This window comes from Accipiter gentilis, chromosome 25 (genome assembly GCF_929443795.1).
Source record: "Accipiter gentilis chromosome 25, bAccGen1.1, whole genome shotgun sequence".
Lineage (NCBI taxonomy): Eukaryota > Metazoa > Chordata > Aves > Accipitriformes > Accipitridae > Astur > Astur gentilis.
In genome coordinates, this window is record NC_064904.1 from 23,769,903 (window position 1) to 23,791,955 (window position 22,053).

Here is a 22,053-nt window from a genome sequence, read left to right on the forward strand (position 1 = left end):
TTGGTCCCTCTATACGTGAGTTCAGTTTGATTCTGATTTAATTTTCCTGTGTGCATTTCATCCATGTACTAAGCAACAGAGTGAACCTTGCCAACAAATTCTGTGAAGTTGCACTTTTATACAAATTTCTATTAAATCGTTTTTCTATTGCTAATACAATTGGAGGTGATTCTTTAAGCGATCCAAGCCTCTCTCTCATTTTTAAATTCCCCCTGCGACAGACCTGCCTACAGCTTTGTTTTAGTTGGTTCACCTTGACCAGCATTTTTCCCAATTGATCAGGTGTCTATGACTAATTTGTTTTGCTTTATTTACGTTTGTATTATTCCAACAAGGTTTCTTGACTACCATAATGATGTAGTGTAGGGAAACACAGGCCTGGTATAACAGCAGAAGTTTGAGAGGTGGAGACACAGGATGCAGCACAGAGGAGCACAGGTGCGGGGTGATAAGAGATGGGGCACAGGCTGAAACAGGAGACCTCATGGCTATAAGAAACGCACCTTTAATGAATGGTCTGGTAGAAAAATGCAGACTTAGACCTGGACAAAACTTTCTTTAGACATAACAAAGAGAACAAGGAAACCATATCTAACATAGGGAAAAGCCACAATTCAGATGCAACATGGAGCTGCAGAACGGAGCTTGAAGAAAAAGAGGTATGAAGGCAGGATAACAAACATATAAAAATGATCCCTAGTCGATCCTACAGTGAAGAAGAAACCATCAACATGAACAACATACCCATCCTGGCAAAGGACTCCGATGCTGATGATTGGCTGAACACCCCCTCACCCCACCTCCAACATGAAATTGATACTACCAGCCTGAGGACCCAAAGGAGTAGTGGAGGGGTGAGCATAGCACCAAGAAAAGCAGAAGCAAGGAACCATGAGTATAACAGTTTTAATGGTATTATTATCGTTCCTATTATTAGTAACACATTTTCTGCATATACAGATTCTTTCTCTTTCTGAAATATTTAGATCTGGACTCTTAATGATTCTCAGATTAAGCTGTTAATATTTCAATTACACATATAGTAATTCTTGGCCTTATATGTAAAGTATGTTTTCTCTTTGCCACAAATGAGATTTTGAGCTTAACACAGCACAGACACCACCATCTCCTCGCCCCACTCCTCCTTGAGGCCCTGAGGTACCCCAAGGCCCGAAGGCCACACTCTCCAACACCTCCACAGTGATGAGCCCAGGCCCCTGCTGAGCCACGTGCTGCAGTTGGCACTGGGGATTGTGCCCTGCAGCACCTCCCAGCCACAATGGTCAGTCACCCTTGTGCTGCCAGCAGCAGCGTGTCCAGCCCCTTCTGTGCAAAGGCAGCTCGTGTAAGCGGTCTGCCCTGGCCTTGCATTTGCCTGGCAGGGGCAGCAGAGCCAGGCGTAGAGGCCACACAAGGATGCCCACTGTGCTGGGGCAAGCTGTCACCTCCTGCTGTCTCTTCCCACTCTCGCCTCCCATGGGACTGCAAGCCTGCCCAAGACCTCCAGATCATGGCTCGCTGAGTGTGTCCTGCACCCACCACAATTGCTGGGGCTTGCCATTTCTAAGGAATACTAGAGATGTAATTCATAATAATCAATGGTTGAAAATAACTATTTTTTGCTATGCAGTAACATAGAGAATCAAATTGCAGTAGATTTACAACTTCATTGAGGTAAATTTAAAACAATTGAAAAGTATTAAAGACTTGAAAGCTTTCATGAAAATTCTTTCTCCCTTAAGCTTCCTAAACGATACCTTCACAATCTTCAGCTGCATTTTGGCTACAAACATGGAATCAAGAGGTAGACACGGTGAGCTGTTACTTATGCCAAGGCACATACTAGACTCTCCAGACTCTTAAACGTTCCTCAGCATCAAAAGTTGATTTTTTCTCACTTATGCTTGTTCTTTCTTTATTTTAGCATTTATCTCCATTTATCCCAAAATAACATTTTTTTCAAAATATTTTTTAACTAGGTCCACCACTAATCCTAGTTATTGTGCTGGTTTTGACCAAAAAAAACCAAAAAAAACCAAAAAAAACCACACCACAAATAAAAACAACACTTTTTGAAGATATAAGCCTGTAAAAGAAAGGTTTGGAAACATAACATCGTGATAGCTGGTTAGAATGCTTATCATTAAGTGAAGCGGTTTTTCCTCTCGCGGCTTGAAGAAGGTATCACAAACTTACTGATAATTTAATTAACAATCTATTTAAAAGACATTATTCCAGTATGCAAATAGAATAAATATGCCTATCAATATCAGAAGATGATTTAAAGACAGGCAAGAATTCTTTCAATAATTTCTTTTCCACCCTTATGACAATAGCCTTCAGCATTTTATGAAAAATTTAAACTGACTAACTGGAGGTTTTTAATCAATACTTTGATTACCCTTATTAGAAAGGGTAATTGTGTATTGTATTCACAGCTGCAGGCATGGGCAACTGCAAAAACTCATCCCTCCAGGGAAGCACCTCATGGCACCAAATGGACCCCGACTGAAGGGTGCAGATGTAGGCTGGATCTGTTCCAGGTTACAGAAGGCACCTGAAAAAATTTAATTATTTCCTGTGGTAATTAAAGCATCTTTCCTACTCATTGCTAAAAAACTGCACCTCATTGTCTAGCCCTGCAGGCAGCCAGTCACAGCATCCATTTTTTCTTTGCTGCCAGCACCACAATATCTGTAACAATACGACCCACTGCATTCCATTGTACCTTTGCAGATGCTCAGGCCACCCTGCAGTGCTTCTGGGCTGTGGAAAGCACACTTCCAGCCTCCTGGGTCTCTCCCTGTGGCTGGTGGCTCATCCCCTGGTACCTCTTCAAGAGTGGCAGTAAGACTGCTGCTGCAGGACTCCAGTCAGCAGTGTCTGCCTCCCTGCATACTGGCGGCACTCAGAGTGGTACCCATGCTCCTTGCTCTGTGGGTGTACCTTTATCCAGCACCACAACTAGGCAAACAAACCATCTTTCTCCTGGCTTTTCCGTGGAGCCGATCAGCCCATCTAGTGGTGTACAGAAACCAATGAGTAATCAAACAAAAACAGTTAAACATCCATCATGACTGTATTCTGTCAGATGGCACCCCTCTTAATTACCTAGGCACTGTGTTTTACAAACTAGCTAGTTTGCTAAGGGTCATACTAAACACCATGCAAATACTCTTGACTCCCAGGAGAAATATAGCAACTAGCATTTCCCAACAGTGTAATTTAAATCAAATTGCATTTTTTAAGGCACATGATGAGAATAGCATTAATGATGTCCAGGTTTTGTTTTGTGTAAACTTGATCAAACGTAGCAGAATGTATGAAATGGGTTCTGAAGCTTTTCCTGGTTATGGAAATAATATCTATTGGTAAACTTAGGCAAACTCTTTTTCAGCAGATTATACTCATCTAATGAGGTAATCCTGAAGGAAGTAGAACTAAAGGCATTGTAGATGGCCTAATTTTAGTCTCAGTAAAATAAAATTGATGAGGCCTTGGGTACCCTGAAATATGATTTTTCCAAAATTTTCTACTTAGTTTAGCAGCTCCTTCTTTCAACTTTTCCTTCTTTCACTCATTGCTCCATCCTAAAACTTCTCCTAAAGCTTGTACAGAAGATCATGAAGACCATTTAGACACTCATTTTTTATTAGGCTAATCAAACAACCCGGGGCACAGTATTTTCACTCATGTGAGAATTTCAAGCTTTTTTGAGTAAAAGAATAGCCAAGTTATTATTTAGCTTAGAAAAGCTCATTAATCCATAGTGACTAAAAACAGTTTGGCATCGCAGATCACAGGCCCCACACCACCACGTAGCTGTGACCACTGCCACAACCCTGCTACACATTTCCTCTCACCAGGATGTAAATGTCTCTAGACATGTGCATACTCACATGCCACAACTCACCTGCATGCCCTCAGGCTCAGGCCAGACCCTGTGTCTGTCCATACCTGAGGCCTGGACCCTGGGCAATATTTACCCAGTCACCAGCTCCCTCCTTAGGTCTTCCTACCAGCTACTCTGTCTGGACATTCATTAAGGAATTCAACTCACAGGACAGACACCAAAGTCAGTCAGAAACCAGCCAGAAGCAGGTTAACTAGGCATGGCAGGCTGCAGTGACTAAGTGTGGTGGGTTGACCTTGGCTGGCCACCAGGTGTCCACTAAGCTGCTCCATCACTCCCCCTCAATCAACAGGATGGGGGAGAAAATACAACGAGAAACACATGGGTCATGACAAGGACAGGGAGATTACTTACCAATTACCATCACAGGCAAAAGAGACTTGACTTGGGGAAATTAATTTAATTTATTGCCAATTAACTGTAACACAGTAGGATAGTAAGAAATAAGAACAAGTCTAAAAACACCTTCCCCTCACTCCTCCCATCTTCCCAGGCTCAACTTCACTCCCGACTTCTCTACCTCCTCCTCCAAGTGGCACAGGGGGACAGGGAACAGGGGCTGGAGCAGTTTGTGAAGAACTGCGGCCTGTGGGAAGGACTCATGTTGGAGAATTTCAGGGATGACTGTCTCCCGTGGGAGGGACTCCACACTGGAGCAGGGGAAGACTGGAGGGTCCTCCCCCTGAAGAGAAAAGTGTGGTAGAGACAACATGTAATGAACTGACCCCAATCTCTATTCCCTGTCCCCCTGCGCTGCTGGGGGGAGGAGTGAAAGAAAAAGAGTAAAGTTAAGCCCAGGAAAAATGGAGGGGTGGGGAGAAGGTGTTTTTAAGATTTGATTTTATTTCTCGTTATCCTACTCTGATTTGATTGGTTAATACATTAAATTTCTTTTTCCCCAAGTCAAGTCTGTTTTGCCTGTGGTGGTAACTGGTGGGTGATCTCTCCCTGTCCTTCTCTCATTCCACAAGCCATTCATTATATTTTCTCTCCCCTGTCCAGCTGAGGAGGGAAGTGATACAGTGGCTTTGTGGGCACCTGGCATCCAGTCAGGGTCAACCCACCACAGTAGTGTAGCGCATGAGTGGTTGCTGCTTTACCAGTATCTAACAACAGTAATGACTTATTAGGAATGATTCAACTGGACTTCATAGGAAGAACTGCTCCACTCTTTCCCCAGCTTTTTCATTCCATTAAGTCTTGTACTGATTTTCAGCACATTGTTATCTCCCCAACTGAAACAATTACTTATGTAATTAGACCAATTGTTCTCTCTGTCACTTAAACTCTGCAGAATGGCTGAGCTGGCAGGGCACCGCCATGTTTTTAGCAGGTAAGTATGCTAAGGCGTCTTATGCCTTTCAGTCTTTACGTGATGTTCTCATACTCTGAAAATTAAATACACGTACCCATTTTGATGCAGATCCTGGGGTGAGGACGTAAGAGGTTGTATAGAGTGTTTCTTATTCTTTGTTGATTTGCTAGCATAATCGTACCTAATAACACATGGAAGAGGCACAGCCATTCAGCATATACAAACCTCTCAGGTGACTGGAAAGATAAGAGTTGTTACTCTTACAACAGCAATGCATCCCACATGCAGCTAGGATATTAGTGCTGTCCTTAATGTCAGCAATAAAGCATATTGATCGGATTGCTAGTTTTCTCAGGTGAAATCTGTAATTTGCAATTTAATATTATAGCCACAACACTGGCTCCTTTGAGAGCAACATATTGTGCCAGAATTTGTCTATTAGCTCTTCTAAAAATGAAAGCAAAATGATGTGCAACTTTTCCACACTGCTCTCTGTGTGTTTGTGAGAGCTTCCATCTTTCCTGTCTCTCAGCTTAAAAAGTTCCATGTAATGGAACAGGGGATCTAACTTCAGCACTGAGCTTCACAGCAGGTTGCTGGACTATCAGCTGTGTTATGTGACAGAGAAGTGCCTTGACACTAGACTGACCAAGAGGGGCATCCCCAGAGGACCAGTCTCATCAGTGGCTGGAAATACGGTTTTTGTCTTGTACTATGTAAGGGCATGTTGACAACCTTTGTGTCAACTCCAGGTGCTCTTATGGAGCAATGTGAACACCAGTGTTTGTTGTCATTTATTTTTATACATTTCCTTGCAGTGCCTGCTGGCACTTGCCATATCACCGCCTTATGAGAAGGAGAGGCTGATGCGGGCATGGCATAGCTGACCCACAGGTCAGAGCTCCCACTGTTATGCTCAGAAACTTGTTTGTGGGCAACAGAAGCACACTTTATATTTAGTTTCTACCCCTTCTCCAGGTGTTACGCTTTAGCTTTTCACTGCTCCTCTGGATCCTAAGGTCAGTGGTTTCACTCTGGTGTTGGAGGTGGGGGATGTTATGATGAGTCCTCAGTATCTGGAGTTCTTTACCAGCATGAATATGATTATGTTGGTGGTTTCTTCTTCCTTAGTCTAAGATCCAATTGGGGTCATTTTTTTATGTTTTCTAACAGGTTTTTACACCTTTCTTCATTGCTCTGCAGCTTCACGTTACATCCAAATGCATTGTATGTGATTCCCTTTACATATGTTAAACACTATTTCTCTTTGTTACACTTAAAGCCCGTTTTGACCAGTTCCAAGTCTGCATTTCTTTAACTGACCATGGGTGAGTTGTCTACAACTGTGGAGTCTCCCATACCCACCTCTCATCGCCCCATGCCTGTGCTCCTCTGTGCCAGGTCCCCCGTCTCCACTTCGCAAGCCTCTGCTCTCATACCAGTGTTTCTCTGCATTACCTCAGTATTTCAGAGTTGTAAAAATCTCATCCCACTTCTTAGAATAACTGCCTGTTACTGCTATCTGTATAAAACTATAGTTGTAACACACAAAGATAAGCAAAAGTAAAGCAGGTCAGATACAGACAGCTGGTCAATTAAAGAAATTGCTGTCACAGCTAAACCAAAGGAAGCTGCAGGCAGATCACACTGAGTTCAAACAGAGTAGGCGTGACAAATCTCAGTCCTGAGGCCTTGCAGACTCAGTGCAGAGCTCATGGCCTGTTGCTACTAATGGCAGTATCGTACTACAGGGCCTACAGGACGACAGGACCACCACTGCAGAGAATCTTGAGAGCATCAAGAAAAGTATAACCCCCTTAGACATCCCCTCAGAGCCCTTATAAATTGTAAGGGAGCAGAAGCTTGTTTTTCCTCATATCTGCTTCTCTGCAGGTCAACTACTAGGCTGTTTGTTGACTGTTGACTTCATTGCAAGCCAAGACCACTTCCTCCATTTACATACAAAGAGTAGTTGTTACTGGGCTGATCAATTTTCTTAGAGGAACCATTAAAACAAATGCCATGTGACTGTGCTGCAGATTAATTGGTGATTCTTAGAGAACAGCACCTCCTCTTTAACTTCCTAATTGGGATGCACTTGCTGCAAAACAATTTACAGATGAAAACTTTTCTTCACACTGCCAGAGTACACTCTGCCTAAGTGCAGTGAAGTATTCTTTGTTGAGTTCCTTCAACTTCAGCTAACTCAATTTTGATCCAAGTTTTTAGAGCAAATGTCTCTCTTCCCTGGTATCTATGTCAGTATTTTTTGCACCGTTTGCTTCCTAAGAAAAACCATGTATTTGCCTGCTAGTTGGCTAGCCTGATGCTTGCACTCTTGAATTCCCTTCTGCATCGTCTGAAGGATAATTTTCTTTTCTAAGCACAAAGCATTGTATCTGAGCTACCACTTAGATGTTTTTATAACTCTATATATTCGACCAATAGTTGCCAAGTAAGAAAATCAATTCCTCCCACTTCTTATCTGTGTTCTTTAAGCAGTAGGTCCAATTCATCATCACCTCCTCCTTGAGCACCTCAGGAATGAAGCAGTGACACTGAGACTTACTTGGCAGTTTTTTTCAGTATGCAGCAGCAACTCCAAATTACCTTGGCAGGAGCCTACATGTTCCCTTCATCACAGGCCATTTTAAGATCCAGAATATGAACTCCGGGGGAAAAAAAAAGTTCCATTTTGCATTTAAAAAAAAAATTTTAAAAAAGACATTGTAAAACATGTTTTGGGGAAAATACATCTCCTTAGAAAATAATTTGCCATTATCAATGTGGGACACAATGACTGAAGAACAGGTCCAAGACAGTAGGAAGTATATAAAATTTATCTGATTTCTGAATGCTATAACCTCAAGAAATGTCTGCATAATCCTGTCATAGGTAGCCAAGGAACCTGAGGAATTTGACCCTATATTATGTGTGCAAATTATCCAAAAGCAAAGCTAAAACCACATACAGCTTGTGTAGTTCAGAGGTCACATACAACTTCAGTTCTACATACACCCCTTTCTAACATTTTTTTGCGTGGAGGACCTCAGCTGGACCTCGGGGCCTGGGGAGGATATTGACCTTGACAAGATTACAGTGTTCCCATGAGAGAACAAGAAAGGATGAGAAGCATGCTTGGGAAACTAAGTTTAAGGAGTATGTTGACCATTTGCAGTTGTGATAAGGAACCTGAAAAAGTCACCCAATGAAGGGTGAGAAAAACAACTTCTGACAACCCTTTGACCAATAAAGGACAGACATATATACAAGGTAACAAGTATAATGGGTATAAATTTGCTGGCTTGTAGTAATAAAAAAACCTTCTTTGCTTGTACTATAAGAATGCATACTTGTTGTTTGTCCATCTCGACCACAACATTTTTGGTTTTGTTTACTTGAGTGGTTGGATTGTTTTTAGCTTAAGACAGACACAACTTGGAGGACAAGCTTGCTGCTCCTACAGAAAGAGCAAGCAACACCTGCTTGTCACAGATACAGACAATGGCAGTCCCTAGATAGCACAGGACAGAGATACAGAGGAAAGCCTAATAGTTGCTTACTGCTGGAATTACTTCTACAGATTTCCTCACCCACCTGCCCCTTTCCCCAGGCCACGGTTCATACTTCTCATACAACTTCATTAACTCCAGCCTCTAAAGACCCACAGCAGGACTCACCCACGCAGCACACTGACACAAAGACTCCACATCCCCAACACTGGGATACATATAGAAAATGGGTCAGTCCCAACATTTCAGATCCAAGGATAATAGGGTTTGGTGGAAAGCAATTCTGAATGTTCCATTAAAAACAAAGTATTAGGTTTGATGTGTTATGTAGCAAACAGGCACCAGTCTTGCAGGATGTCCTTGGTGAGCTCCTCAAGCTCCTGACACAACCCACTGAGTGGCAGCAGTGCCTCTAGTATGCTGAGACATCCCAATGTCCACTCACTCAATTGTTCCCCCCCATCCCAACTCCTACAGCAAAATTTCCCTTTGCTCATTTCTTTTGCCCTGACCAAGTATCCCTTTAACTTAGTTGATATTTTGTGTGTTTTCTTTCCCTTGCTTTCCATAACAAGGTGTTTAGGAGTTGCTTCATGCTCTTGGGAACATTCCTTTCCCTTATAGCTGGCAGATCATCCTCCTCTGTGGACACCTGTTCCTGAAAGCAGATCCTAGTTCTGTCCAGGTGCACTGATCTACCCACAGATTCCCACTGCCATCAACTATGCTGCCTTGCAGTAAAGGCCAAAAAGAAGTCATCACCTTCCACAGACAGCCAGTGTGTCCTAAAAGCTGATGACCTAAATGAAAACTCTCTACCCTTTAGCAGTCTTTCCAGCTGAACCTCCTGCCTTTCACAGGGATGGATCCTGAACATGGTCTTGAGTTAAAACATTACAAGGGAGTGGCTACGTCATTATCAAAGGCAAGCTGAACTTATCTGGAAGCTGTGTAGAGTGACTATATTTCATAAATGACAGGTTTTCATAAAAATAAGTATGATTATCTTGAATTTTTAAGGGTAGCTGTAACTTTCTGTTTCTCATTTCTAAGTTTGCAATACACTGTACTATTTCTGTAAAGTACCTCTACCACCAGCATACAGTAGGAACATATTAATAATTTCTAGCACTTTTACAGATGACCTTTAAATAATCCTATTCCAGAACAACTGCATCAGCTTATTATTAGCAATCAGATCATCCACTTGTATTCATTGTCAAAGGTTTCACATTTACAAGCCATGTGAATGGATAACTGAAGCTGACCGGTTTCTTCCATGTAAGCACTGTAGGTTTAGGACACCAAATAAAAACTCAGCCTTCCCCACAGATAGCTACCTTTAATATGGATTGTTTATTTTAAAATAATCCACATATTATTATTTTATATTTCAATTATTTACAAAAGTTGACATTGGACATAATATAAGGGCAAATGCAGTTGTCATTTCTCTTTTTGCTTGCCTTATTTAAGAAATTAATTACATGTTACAAAAGCAGACTTTTGCTAGTTGTCATCAAAATTCTCCAGCCATCCAGTTATGTTATTCTTAGTAGTGACCAAGTTATTTCTCTTGTGCAGCCTATCATAATTTCTTGGAATACTTCTCAAGCCAAAAAGTGTGCTTAAAATGTAAACCTAATAATCCGTTTGTAGCAAAACAACATGCCTCTTAACTAGAGAGATGCAAGACAAAAGTATCATTCCACTTTAAAGTCCAAGAGAAGATAGTATATAATCTCCTATTTTGGAAGTATGCAGACTTCTCCAGGCTGCCTATTCTGATTAGTGTCCTTAAATCTTTCAAAATACTGCTGTGAATAATTTTAATATCCACGCAGGGCATCTCTTATTTCTTTAGTTGATTAATTTGCACAATCCTCTGTCATTTAGTGCTGTAAACTTTTGAGTTAAGATATTGTACACTGATGAGGCTGTTGCAGTGAAATCGATCATATTGCTTCAAGTAGATCAAAACAAACTGGGTGAATGAGTAGCACAAATGAAGTTCCAGTTAAACATGAAGGAAAGCAAACTAGTGAGTAGTAGTCAGAAATGCTAAGATTATTCACTAGAATGAAAAACTACTACTAGATTAACTAATCAACAAAGATCTGAAGTCATCTAAATTGACAGCTGTACTGCTTCAGTAGCAGAACCCAAAAAGGAAACAATGTATTACAATACATGTTAAAGGAAATGGTAACTGATAAAGATTTTGGAATGCCTTGATATTAAATCAGTGTGCCATGTTGAAATGCAAGGGATGTTGCAAAATTAAAATGGGCTGAAAGAAGGGTAAGTGGCTTTTATAGGGTAAAAACTATTTCCTATGAAAATACTATAATTTTCTATCAGAAAGGCTATGGTTACTAATTTAAAAGTATTGTAAGTCTATAAAATAAAAAGTAGATTAGGAAAAACATAAGCAGTTGTTTTTCTGGTTTTGTACCACTACAGGAAAAGAAAATTCAGTTCAACCAAAAGGTGGCAAGTTCAAGTGTATTTAAAGAAAATTAACTACATGTAAATTACAGAACTCAATGCTACAGTAGGGAAGAGATGCCATGCAGAGGGACCTTGACAGGTTTGAGGAGTGAGCCCATGAGAACTTAATGAAGTTCAACAAGGCCAAGTGCGAGGTCCTGCACCTTGTTCGGGGCAATCCTGGTATCAATACAGGCTGGGGGATGAAGGGATTGAGAGCAGCCCTGCCGAGAAGGGCTTGGGGGTACTGGTGGATGAAAAACTGGACAAGAGCCAGCAATGTGCGCTCGCAGCCCAGAAGGCCAACCGTATCCCCTGCTGCATCAAAAGCAGTGTGACCAGCAGGTTGAGGGAGGTGATCCTCCCCCTCCGCTCTGCTCTGGTGAGACCCCACCTGCAGTACTGCGTCCAGCTCTGGGGTCCTCAGCACAGGACAGACATGGACGTGTTGGAACAGGTCCAGAGGAGGGCTACAAAAATGATCAGAGGGCTGGAACACCTCTCCTATCAAGAGGACAGGCTGAGAGAGTTGGGTTGTTCAGCCTGGAGAAGAGAAGGCTCCGGGAAGACCTTATAGCAGCCTGCCAGTACCTAACAGGGTCTTATAAGAAAGCCGGAGAGGGACTTTTTACAAGGGGTAATAGTTTTAAACTGAAAAATTGATAGATTCAGACCAGATATAAGGAAGAGATTTTTTACAATGAGGGTGGTGAAACACTGGAACAGGTTGCCCAGAGAGGGTGTTAATGCCCCATCATTGGAAGTGTTCAAAGTCAGGTTGGAAAGGGCTCTGAGCAACCTGATCTAGTTGAAGATGTCCCTGCTCATTGCAGGGGGGTTGGGCTAGATGACCTTTAAAGGTCCCTTCCAACCCAAACCATTCTATGATTCTATGATTGAGTTTTTACTGGGTAAAAATAAGTTGCCCAAATTGTGCAAGAGGTCAATGAGAGTAATGTTAACAGCCTCTTCTGTACTGAAAACTCAACTCTGCACAACACCTTTCTGAACTTGTTCAGCGCATATGCAGTCACTACATGCATTACGAAAGATGTAGTTTTAACCATGTCTTCTGTACAGCATTTAAAGTTGTATAAAACTTTAGGTGTGGACTGTGATTTACAATTAAAACTAAATCCACATAAGCTCTCTGCATATAATGTAGTAGCCTAGAAATGTTTTTATTGTATGTAATATAACTGATGACAATTGTCATTGATTTCTCTCAGATTTTCTGTTCTATTACTATGTTAATAATTTTTTTAAAAGTTATATTAGAGATTAAACGAAGAAAAATCCCTCAGTTGCCAATCATCTGTATGTTTTTAAGCCACATACAAGCATTCATAAAAATGAGCTGCTTGAAAATGCAATTACGTGCCTTGCAAGACCAGATGCATGCAAAGTGGTGCACTCTACTATTGAGGTTTTTCTTCAAAGCTAGCATGAAACCTTGGCTCATAGCCAAGATTTTCATACTCTAAGCTTAAATTTAGTCCCATATATTTGAAAATACGTTACAACCATAAAAGCTGGAACTATTTCATCAAAAAGGAAAATAACTTTAGAACTTTTTTAAAGATCTAGGCACCATTTTTCATTCTATATTTTTAACCTTGATTATCTTTTTTTGTTGATGAAGACTTTACACCTAGATACCTAGATCATACTTTCCATGACAAATCACCAGTACCTAATGAGTTCGAATTCCCAGGGCAAGCCCAAATAACAAGCTTTTCAGTTTATTTGAACACAAAGTCATACATCTAGGAGAAATGGAACATAGACCATACCAAAGTTCTGGTGACGGCTATACAGGGCAATGATTGTTCTGCAAAGGACATTACAAATATTCAGATCAACATGAAAGCCCTGAAAAACAGTGTGTCCAAAAGGAATAGGGAAGCTATACTACCATTAAAACTGGTAGTGTCTACTGGAAAACCATTTACAGTTCTAAAAATCTGAGATGTTTCAGCAGACAGAAAAGTTATTGTATAGAGGAAAGCTAACAAATTAATCTCTTTCAGTTACTACGGAGAAACTTGATCGCTGTCTGTAAATACGTATATTGGTAGAGAAACATGATGATAGATCATAGAACAGAATAGATAAGGCAATAGCACCCAACACTACTTAAGAGCATGAACACAAAGCAGATATTTCCATACAGAAATAATGTACAGAAATTTAATACAAATTTTATTTATAAACTGTATTTTACAGCCATAAACTATGTTTTTAATTATAAACTGTTTCTAAACTATATAAAACTTTAATAAACATTTTATTATTGGCGTAAACTATTGTTATGGGAAGAATTTAATCTCAAGTGCAATGTTTTCTTAAAAGATATGTTCCAATTCAGGCATGCCACTTGCTAGTGAAACTAGCTAGTTGTTTTACCTCCCTGCTGTTTGGAAGGTGAGGCTAGTAATCACAATAACCCTATCTAAGATTCTAGTGCAGAAGCACATGTTGCTTTTAACTGAAATTTTATTCTTCAATGAATTATATTTAAGTAATTGACTTTGTATATGAATTTTAATAAAAAGGATATTTAAATCAGAAGTTTGAAAAATAATTTTTAAAAGCTAGAGTTACTTCTTATTACTTGTAGACTGCTGTATTAATGATGAAGGTGCTGTACTTTTTTGTTCTTAAATATGAAATCATAATGCAAAGAACAGTTTATCATTTTTAGCAAGGAGATATTTCAAAGACTTCATCTGTCAGAATGATTAGAAAATGAAGCATAGCATTTCAGGAAATAAATTTTTAAGCTTGATTTTGAGAGATGAATGAAGTAGAAGCCACGGAGATGATAAATTTTAATCATAATGAAATTGAGTAGGTGCTTTCACTGTAACTATTCTTTAAAAAAACACAAGAGAAAGACATGCTACGCTGAATACTCTCCATGGAAGGAAGGACAGACAAATCAGAAGTCAGGGAAAGTATCCTGTGCATCTAAATCTCCATAAACAAAGTCAGGTAAAATAAGAATCTGCCCAGTTTTCTGAACACCAGAAAGTTTAGAAAAACATAAAGTTCTGGAGAACGGAAAGAAAAGTTTCTATTAGACCTCCCTGGTTTCAGCTAGAAATAGACATGCTGTTCTGAAATGACACTCTGGAAGCACTGTAGCCCATTTCCACTTGCTCAGCTGCCTGGATAATGATAAGCAAGTACAAACAGGCACTGATAAACTCCTTATTCCCAAACTGTGGCCTGGGAGCCAGTGGTGTTTTGAGGACCCGCAGTATTTGCCATTAAGTTCATAACATTTTTACAGTGCTCAAATAAATGTTTGATGAGAGCAGTACATGCTGTTCTATGAGATACTGTGTGTGATTTTAACTTTCCCCCTCCCATTCAATGAATGAATTCAACAAAAGCTGTCTCCTCAGTTCAAAGGCAGGCAGTTCTCCCACTTGCGTTCATCCCTTTGAACTCCACTTTTGCTGAGACAAGCCCAGAGATTCTTTAACAAGCAAGGGCACCTGGCCCATGCCAGCGGTGGACTGGACAACCGGTTGCAGCACACACAGAGCCATGCAGGGCACTGTGCATGGTCCCAGCGACTCAGGAGAGGAAAGGGATCAGTGTTTGCTTCCAAGTGGGCGCTCCAGGTCAGGGAGGCCACTATTCTTTCTGCCCTGTGCTGCATATATGGGACCACAACAGCCAGGCCCTACAGGAACAGTGGTAGGTCTGGGTGCTCAAAGGGGTATGCCCCTGGCAAGAACCCAGCAAGTCAGAGAGCTTTGATCTGACTCTCAATCCTTTTGATCAATATGTATTTTATTGTCAGTCAATTCCTTATTTTATCCATATGGAAAAAGGAACAAAAATTCAGTTTTGTGTGTTTTTTGTTTGTTTTCAAAAAGTGGGATAGGAGTTTTGTTTGGTTTTTTTTATGAGACAGGAATAACTTCAACATGGGCTATGTACCCACATTAGGCTCCTTCCCAGTGATATGGCAAGAAAAACTGAAGCCTGCTATCCGCAGCAGTGGTGTAACTGAGTACAGATAGCATGTAAGTCAAGTGTGACAACACACAAGAGGTGGGCCGAACTGTGGCACAGCAGCTGCCAATTCTGGTGGCCAGTACAAAACTGCCCAACAGTGACAGTAGTGGTGACAGTAGTGGTGAATTTGGACATAACAAACTGCATGGCACCTGATGCCAAAGGCCAGTTTCCAAGGAGATAAGTTGACTGCCTACTGTTAATTGTCGCTTATTGTAAGAGCCACAATAACCTTCTACAGTTGTTGCTGATGTGAGACTGGAATGAGTGTGACATGCCAGTTGCCTCTGTCACTTGGGTTGTCTTCTCAAGGTAATGACAAACAGCTGGCACAATAGGAAGGCCAATACCATTGCAGGGCCTAAGAGTTGGCACCAGAGCAAAACCAGCTTCAGCAGATATGTATTTCCAGTAATAATGTACTTCATCAGACCCCACACATGTGCTTTTCTTTGCTGTTCACAACTATTGCTCTGAATAGGACTATTGCATTTTTTGGCCAATGTTCCAGAAAAGTTACCTTTACCCCTCAGTATTCAAACACAAATGTATTAGCCTTTAATCAGAGTGCTTTCTATTCTATTTATATATTTCCTGTGCTCCACTCAAGGAAAAAAGAGAAGAACACATTAATGACTGAAATGAACCATCAACAAGAATACTAAACAGCAAGAACCAAAGTCGTCACACAGACACTAAAATTTGTTCTTACAAATTGTTTATAGAACATCTAAATAGATATAATATTTGTTTGCTTATTAACAACCTGAAAGCTGACAAAAATGTTAAATTAAGCAACTGTTTATTCACTGTAAAATATGTACAGTACATTTGCTTCCAGGCAAATCCTTAAACGGGAGTGACATACTTTAGAAGCACCTCTAATACCTTCTGCAGTTCCAAATAGAGAGGAAATTTTCTTCAGAAATAACAGTCTGCACTTGTCAGATTATGTATCTATCATCAACAAAAAAAGTTACATAGCAGTGTATACACTGAGAAAGATTTAATTTCCACATTGATGGGTGATTCCATTTCCCATTAATCTAAATGGTTTGCCTGGGCTCCCAGGCCTCTGGTAAAAGGACCCATCCACAGCTCACAGTCACTTCGGCTCGAGTTCACACTGGAGTTCCAACCTGTCCAGTACAGCAGCACAGAAACGGCAGCAATGCCCTGGCCATCTGCCAGCCCAGGTGCATTACCACTGCTGTTTTCAAAATGTTCCCAGGCACAGCAGAGTAAGATGATAAGCAGTACAGCAAGCAGCAAAAGCAAAAAGCAGCTGCTAACGAGCACTAGACTAATATACAGTAAGGCAAGCAAGCCCTATGGTAAGCACAGAAGCCTGCTGATTAATACCTAAACAGCAATAACAGCTATAAATTGGATCTAGCATATTCCAATCACATCTGTCATTATCTGGAACAATTCGAGCCCCACACTGGGTGCCAAAAAGGACTGTCATGGTTTAACTCCAGCTGGCAACTAAGCACCACACAGATGCTCTGTCACCGTGTCGTGTCCTGTCCTGTCCCGTTCCCCCCCCCCCCCCCCCCACCGCAGTGGGATGGGGGAGAGAATCAATAGGGTAAAAGTGAGAAAACTCATGGGTTGAAATAAAGACAGTTTAATAGATAAAGCAAAAGCTGTACATGCAAGCAAAGCAAAAGAAGGAATTCAATCACCACTCCCCATCAGCAAGCAGGTGTCCAGCCATCTCCAGGAAAGCTGGGCTGCATCACGTGTAATGGTTACTTGGGAGGACAAACGCCATAACTCTGAACATCCTCCCCTTCCTTCCTTTACCCCCATCTTTATATGCTGAGCATGACGTCATATGGTCTGGAGTATCCCTTTGGTCAGTTGGGGTCAGCTGTCCCGGCTCTATCTCCTCCCAACTTCTTGTGCACCCCCAGCCTACCCATTGGTGGGGTGGGGTGAGGAGCAGAAAAGGCCTTGACTCTCTGTAAGCACTGCTCGGCAATAACAAAAACATCCCTGTATTATTGACACTGTTTTTAGCACAAATCCATAACATAGCCCCATACTAGCTACTATGAAGAAAATTAACTCTACCTGAGCCAAAACCAGCACAATGCATCTCTCCATCTTCCCAATGAGAAACTGAGTTTACACCTAAGGACCTACATGAAAGATGAGCCAATTAGACATGAAACAACCTCCCCTGGCAGAGAAGGAGAGGAAAGAGGCACAACTGTATTTGACACCCAAGAGTGCTTTCTATGTTACAACTGCATTTGATGGGAATTATTCAGTTTAAGTGACTTAGAGTGCAAACGTGACTTAAATGAAGCTAGTGGGACTGAATCGATAAAGGCAGATCATGTATGCTGCATATGCACAAACAACAGCAGAGCACTACATTTACCGGTATTATCTTTATGTTGGCATGCATTTGCACTTGTTGAGCAGATATCAAAACACCCTGAGCATCTGTGACATCCACTGTATACAAACTAGGGACAGCTTTCAGAAACGTATTTTCTCCTGTATTTTCCTGTCTACGAGATGCAGAAACTCCATTAGCTGCTATCATATGAGAAGGAGACTGACTCATCTTCCAAACCACCATGCACCTTCTGTTAAAAGGAAGGGTTCATGGTGCCAAACTTGTCCACACACAGTTTAGCTGTATTGTAGCTGTATAGCTACCACAAGCACTCTTAATATTTGAACAAATCAGCCTGATCTCCTCAGCCTCACTGTCCAGCAAGAGGACCATCAATATAGGAAAACAAGAAACAGCTGAATCACTGGGAAACATCCAGTACAACAACAAAAAGAACAGTTAAAGTTTGGGGAAAAAGGAACAGTCCAATAGCAGACTCCCCTGAAGAAGAATGTGCACTTTTACTGACAAGAGCCAGGGACAGATCTGCTGCCCACAAGCAAAATTTCCAATTTTTGCAAGCAGTGGAAAAAGCAGTATCAAACATGAATTTATACATATGAAGACCCTTCACTGCTGAATTCATTCAAGCAGCAGCAATCAGATTTTGAGATGAATAAGAACAGCTATATTGACTAGTAAATTAAAACTTGAAAGAGTATGAAACTTATTGACACCCCTTGGGATTCATGGTCCCTATTCATTATGTAAGCTTCTGTTAATTAGCTGGCAAAAGTATAACAAAAAAAAAGGGATACCTAATAGTTGTTTATTCTCAACAGTAAATTGAAGACATATCAGATAAAATAGATTACTTGAAATAAATGTATCATTAGTACCCTCAAAGAGCACACCAAGGAGTGTTAGTTTTACTGATATTTATGTATTTTTAGAGCAGCACATTATAGAAATACTTTAAATGCTTTGCCTCAGGCCTATAAACTATGAAACCTTTTAAGTGGTCCATTGTGGTGGATTGATCACTTACTGGCTGTGGACAGGAGCTGCAGTGGCTTAAGCTGGAGAGACCAGAAAAAGGTAAAGCAGCAGAAGAATAAAATAAAAGGGATTTGGCCAGCAGCTGCCTCCAGCTGCAGACAGGAGACAGCCTGCCTCTCCAGGTGAGGAAGGATTCCTCTTAGTATAGTCCTCAGCAGATCCGATCACCAAGGTCCATGGCAGGGTCTGTGTGCATAACCAAAAGGACAGTATGGCCACGTAGTGTGTGTGCATGTGAGGCTGTGTATCTAGGAAGCCTCATATTGTAAGAGCTGTAAGACACCAATCTATTCTCCTAGGTGGATGACAGTCAAGCAATTGGAGCTACGGGGGGATTGAGAGAGAGACAAAGATGCATCTGAACTGTCAAAGTCTCCCAACAGCTCCAAGAGCAGGAGCTGCGCTGAGTCCTGGACCCCTGGGGCAGTGTCACCCCTCTTCAGCATTCCTGTCCCCTCTCTTTCTCTCACTGCTGTCATTTTTTTCACCTCCCTGCACCTCTCCCTCTCTTGTTCTCCGTCCCCCTCTTTCTCTGTCATTATACTGTTTTCTTTTTCTCTCTGCACTTCTGTCCTGTTCCCTGTCCCTCTTTTTTTTGTCCTCTCTTTCCTGCAGTCTATCATTATTTTTCTCTTTCTCCTTCTATCTGTATGTCTTCCTATCCCTTTTTTTTTTTAATTTCTCCCCATCTGCCCTTTAGCCCTTCACAATTCCCACTGCCCTCACCTCTCTGTCTGGGGCTGTGTCTCTATTTTTAAATTCTTTTCTCTTTGCCCTGTATTCTAGATATACTTTTTCTATCTTAGATTTTCTTGTTTCAGGTCCATGTCCCTATGTTTTAATTTCTTCCCTCTCTGTGCCACACCCTATTTTTATCCTCATCATTCTCTCTCTGTCTGGCTCCCTGTCCCTATTCTTCAATTCCTCTGTCTCTCCCCTTCAGCTCACTGAGGGTTTTTTTGGTATTTCTCAGTCGCTCTCTATCTACCTCCCTGTCCCCTTTTTCAGTTCCTCTCTCTCTCTGCCCTGTGGCCCACCACCAATCTTTGTTTTTCTCCATCTCTCTCTGCCTGGTTCCCTATCGCATTCCCCTCTCTGGCCTGTAGCCCATCACTATTTCCTCCCCACCACACCTGTGCCCCTCTCTCTGTGGCTCCCTTTCCCTATTTTTCAATCCCCCCTCTGCCCTGTAGGCAATCGCTGTTGTATGGGGTTTACATGGCAAGGTTTTGTTACCTGGGGTGGGGTATGCAGGGGTGGGTTCTGTGAGAAGATACCAGGACTTGCCCCCATGTTGGCCACAGCCAGTTCCAGCTCCAAGAAGGATCTTCTGCTGGTCAAAGCTGAGCCAACCAGCAACACTGGTAGCACCTCTGCGATAACATATTTAATGAAGGGCTAAAAAAATGCTATGCAGAAGCTGTGATAGAGAAAATGTGAGTGTGAAACAGCTCTGCAGACACCAAGGTCAGTGAAGGAGGGGGAGGAGGTGCTCCAGGCACCGGAGCAGAGATTCCCCTGCAGCTGTGGGGGAGACCATGGTGAGGCAGGTTGTCCCCCTGCAGCCCATGGAGGTCCACAGTGGAGCAGATCTCCACCTGCAGCCCAGGGAAGACCCCACACCAGAGCAGGAGGATGCCTGAAGAAGGCTGTGACGCTATGGAGACCCCACACTGGAGCAGGTTTTCTGGCAAGACCTACATGCTCTTTGCTTTCCCTGCTTCACGTCTGATTACTTTGCATGCCGGAGGGCAGGGCAGTAAGTAACACCGTGCAGCGTCTCTTCGATAAGAGACAAGCCCCGCGCAAGAAGCCTTGCGTGCGTGCAGGATTAGGAGAGCAGCGTTCTGATAGCACGGAGGTGCCCACCCCGACCGAGCCCCAGGGTCGCCGAGGTATCGCTCGCTTGCAGGTGGGCCGCTCGCATCTGGTGCACTGGGCCGCGGCCTTTCCTGCTGAACAGAGCTGCCCCTCTGGCACGAAGCAGCTTTGGGTCTCTTGTGGCCTGCTTTCAGGCTGTCACCTGAACCAGGCGTTATTTTTTGTTGTAAATCTCTCGCCAGCGTCTGCTGACTGGCTGCTGTCGCTCCCGCAACACTGATGCCACATGCAGAGGGATACAGCAGTCCCTGGGGCTTGCTCCAGGGGACACCCCCCCCTTACCCCCTCCCCCCCTACATTTGCTGGTTCCCTGTGCTGTTTCTCCTCTCTAGATAATGGGGTGGGGGGGCAGGGACAGAAGCGGCCGCCCGAATTGTCTGTTCCTTGCACTTGACTGCTGTAAACGCTCCAGCCCCTCGGGTGTTGTGGGCAAAGTGTGGTACTGCAGCTCAGCGTTCGCGCGCCGGCTCGGAGCGTTCGCGCGCCGGCTCGGAGCCCTCCGGCGCGCCGTCGTACGGCCGGCGCGCATGCGCGGTCCCCGGGAGCAGCGTGGTGGCGCGCAGGGCGCGGGTGTCGGCGGCAGCGGGCGAGCGTCGGGACCGCGGGTGAGGCGAGCGATCCCCTCCGGCGGGGGGGCGGCGGGGGTGGCGGGTGCCTCCTGCCGGCTGGCCGCCCGGGGCTGGCGGGACGGGAAGCTGTGAAGCGGCCGCCGCGGCAGGCTCCCGGTCCGCCGGAGGCGAGCCGGGCCAGGGCAGCGCCGGGCAGGTCCCCGAGAGCCGACAGAAGGGAAGAGGGGACGGAGGCGGGCACCCCCCAGGCGCGGCCAGCGGGCGCCTCCCCGAGTCGCCGGAGCTCCCCCGGCGCCTTTCCCCAGCCCCGCTCGGCCCGTGCGGCTGCCCCCAGCTGCAGCCCCTCCCCTGAAATGAAGCCTATGCTGCAGCCGCAGGCAGCCCCCGAGCCCTGTCGTGAGGGCGGCAAACTGGCCCTCCGGTGTTCTCGAGTCTCCCTTAACGTGGGTGCCGTTAGCAGCGGCGCGGGGAAGGAGCGGCGTCCGTCCGCGGAAGCCCCTGCGGACGGAGGGGCTCCGGCCAGGGCGGAGCTGTGGTAATAACGGTCGCTGCTGCCTCTTTCCCTCTGCCAGAGGCCACGCCGTGAGCGCGGTTCTCTCTCGTTCCCTCTTTGGTTTTCTTGTTTTCCGGGTGGCTGGGCCCGGCTACCCGCGGGGGTGCTTCGGCTGGGGCATTTAGGGTGGGGGGGCCTGGCCGTGCCGCTGATGGCGGGGAAATAAAGCCTGAAACGGCAATCGAGAAGCGGCGCCCTGCCTGTGCTGGGGCTGCCCCGCAGAGGCATGGGGCCGGGCCCTCCGCAGGTCCCGAGCGCTCCCCGAAACTACGTGTGGCGCCCCGGGGGTACAGGGCTGTGGGGTGGCGACGCTCGGCGTCGCCCGTGGGCGCTGCAGGGTCAGAAATGGAAAACAAGTTTTCTGTTCCTGGAGCTT